This window comes from Melanostigma gelatinosum (genome assembly GCF_949748355.1).
Source record: "Melanostigma gelatinosum genome assembly, chromosome: 8".
Lineage (NCBI taxonomy): Eukaryota > Metazoa > Chordata > Actinopteri > Perciformes > Zoarcidae > Melanostigma > Melanostigma gelatinosum.
This window is the reverse complement of record NC_136641.1, coordinates 15,188,046-15,191,908: the sequence shown is the minus strand read 5'-3', so window position 1 is coordinate 15,191,908 and position 3,863 is coordinate 15,188,046.

Here is a 3,863-nt window from a genome sequence, read left to right as displayed (position 1 = left end):
TTCTACTCCCCCCCCCCCCCCCCCCCCCCCCTCGTCGTGTGCTTTTCTAGTGCTGGTACTGTCCTCTCGAGGCTGAACTGATGGCAGGGAAAGACTTATTGGAAAAAAGGGCATTTGTTTTCATTTCTATGTAAGATGAATGAAAAAAGTCTTTAAAAGGGAGCTTTACTAAAACTCCACCTTCCCATACTACTTTGTTTCCCCCCCTTTTCCCTAACCTAAGACCTCACATGAATTAAAAATGCAAAGTTGTACAAACTGTATATATAGTATATGCATTAGGGGACAGCAACTCTTTATCCAGCCCCTTTGTAATCAATAAAGTCAAAAAGTGTAGAGAAATAAAATTGAAAAAAATCAACCACTGGATATCATTTTAACAAAGAAAGCTGTATATAAATATAAATATATGTAAAATGGCAAACTAATATCTTTATGTATATGAACCAGAGTGTTTTGCATTTACCTGTTTTTCTATTAGTGTTTTTGCTATAAGCTCTCAGAGACAAGTTTGTTGAAATAGGTTTGAGGAAAAATGTCTGGTCTTCTCAAATCAATTGCGACGAAAAGCCGGTGTGATTATGAAACTGTTTGGATTCATGTGGATGGTTGGTGATTAGACGTGGAAATCACTTATTGCGTAAAGCAGTACAATGGTGCATAGCATTTGTATTTATGTAATATTGTTCGTGTTTATTTTTCTTTTTATTTATGCTATTGCTTGTTGATTACCAAAACCTGTCCCTTAATCGGTCACAATTGGATTAATATACTCTTGAATGGAAAATCTTGAATTCCCTAGACTATTGTTAGTGTTTTGCTTTTGATATCTTCCCTATAGAAGTGAATGTGTTGGTAAACCTTGTGAAACGGTTACTTGGCCTAATGTATGTTATGATGTAATACTCAAAGTTAATCCCATACTTAACCTGGTAATGAATTGCACTCTCATAGTATAACGGAGAACTTCTCTAAAGTGTTAGATATTGATCAAGTATCCGAAGCAGTGATATCTATATATATATATATATATATCTATATATATATATATTTTGGTATGTTTCTATTTCAAGGGAAGACCATGACGAGACATTATGCCGCTCACTGGATTTTAGCCTGAATCATTTTTAACTTCTCTGAATCTTAATTTAAAGTCTCTGCATATCCTATAATTTAAATAAAGTTTTCTCAAATTGAAGGTTTTTTTTAACCTCACCTACTTTTTAAAAAGATGTTGCATCTGTACAGCAGAGATACTTTTAGGGAATATGAATAAATATAATGATCATTTTTATTGTATGTGGCATGTTTTGTATGGATATTATTTTGAATTGTACATATTTTTTTCAGGACGCCAGAAGTTGCATCTCTTTATATACAGCTTTCCCACTCCCTTTTCCCTTCATCTTATTTCTTTGTCTGCTTTTGTTTCTTGTAAAGGAAAATAAAATGCATTTTAAATATGTGCTAATCTTTCTTTTTTTTAAACAAACTTCACGCGGCATTGATACTTTATCTTGAAGGTTTCTTCTTGAAATAATAATAAAAACAAGCTCCACTTCCATTTATTTTGGAGCGTTCTGTCACACCTCAGCCTCCACCAGTGGATTGAGTTTGACAAGTCGTTATGGAAGATGGTTCGCGTTGGCATCACGTGACCTAATAATGGCAAGTTGGTCACGTGATGCCAACGTGGTCGTAATTCGTCGGGAGATCTGAACCATCCATGAAAAAGCAAGTGAACCACGAGTTCAGAATGTTGACATTTATTTTAGCATCCAGTCTAAACAAGCCGATGAGTCTGATTCCACAAGAAGAAAATGTTATATATCTGCTACTCGTATGGAGTTAGTAAGGAGGAGTGATGTCAGACCTCACTGATGGAGTTCTTCATTGTGGGTTCTGTAGCGAGCTCCAGGTTTTCATAAGAAGAATGCACACAACACGATTAAAACTGTCAGACAGCTAAATTAGTGGAGTACATTTTAATGGGCAGGTGTACACGAGAGTTGATTACAGAGAGCAACACCTGTTTAAAAACTGCAGCGAACTCAGCAGACACTCAGATCTCCGTGGTCAACTCAGCAGACACTTGAACTTTAGTGCACCTATATACTGAAATTCACGGTAAACGCATTCAAACAGAACAGATCGGGAGCGAGCGAAGGACTTTGCAAAGTTAGCGGAGGGATTAACGTGAGACAACATCCGGCTTTCAAAATAAGATGTCAACTACGCGGGAACGAGTTACGTGAGACAACATCCGGTTTCCATAATAAGATGTTAACTAAGCGTATACAAATTTCATTATGTGGAAATAAGATTAAATGAATTATATTTATATTTACAAGTATAAAACATGTTACCTGCATCTCGTGAGTTAAACGGAAAATAAAACTAAATTGAACTGAAATTGTATCTTCAAATAGCTAATTTCTGAAATTTTGAAGGTGCTGTAAAAATATTCTTGTCAATATTTCCATACAATGACTGATGAATATGTCTTCAAGATTTCGTTGACTCCACCCGTACTGAAAATCTGTTATTTTTAAGTAAAAGTCTAAAAACAGTTTACTTATTGAAGGTGCTGTCAAAACCTAATAACATATAATCACACACCTAATTTCTGACAATGAGTGAAATATAAACCTTCAAAAAGAATGTAAGATGTTAAAGACAGAAAAAAACACTTTAGAAAAAGACAAAAAATTGAATCGCCTCAACTTTGAACTTTGAAATGCACGTCCGCCATTTTCTTCATCGTCATTTAGAAAAAAAACCACAATTCGCTGTGCTGTCTTTGCAACGTCTTTGTTGTGTCGTTTATTTTCGGGTGCTTCACTTATTCACAGCGAGACTGAATAGCCTAGTTATTACAGAAATGCCAATGTGCAGGGTGCAATAAATCAATTCAATTTTGAAATGCTGCGTCAGAATGTCCTGGTTCTCTCTGAGTGACACCTTGAGGTGGTCTGCTATTAACCGGCAGTGAAATGATTGTTGTATTTTGTTTATGTCCAGTTTGAATGAAGCGCTTATGAGTTAACAAGCCAATTAAGCCTTTACATTTGTACAGTGTAAAAGAAACTTGAATTCAGGAGGTTACTGTTAATACTGTTTTCTGTTGAGGTGTAACAATGTTTCCTTTATTGAAACTTTGTAAGTTATTGTTTATGTATCAGACTTAAAAAGCTACACTAAAAACACAACAGAGAGGATCTTATGCTAATCGCTACCACACTGACTTATCTATTATGATTATTGTAGGGTATGAGTGCTGTAAAGGGACTGTTATTCCAATAAAATAGAGTATAAACTCTTATAAACATTTGTGAATTTGAGTTTACATGCAAGGCTGGGACGTGTGTGTGCTAGCGACTTACTGTACACAAGTGATTCACAGGCTAATTGACAGGTTAACGGCTACTCTTCCCTAATACTCTTCTCCACAGTTAACAAACTTTGGGTTTATTCACCTTATGATCTCCTGCCTATTATTTCCTTTCTGGTTCGAATGCAGTTTTATTCATTTTTAAGTAGCATTGTAAACGATAATGGTGCAGGGATGGTGGAGGCCAACCCAATTAATCCTCCAGAAAATTACAATTACTACCAAACTTTGTCAGGCACCTCATGTCTGTCTGACAACATAAATACCCCTTAAGATCAAATATAACCTTCCCTTAACTCTCTTAAACCCCAGAAAACCTGTTGTGCGAAAACATGCAAATCATTATAAAATCTTGTTAGCAACAGTCTCTTTCAAGGCACTTAAAAGCTTCCTAATCCTCACAGGGATACTTATGACTAAATCTGTTAAGTTTGTGTTAGCCACAGAACTTACTTCAGACATTAACCAAAAA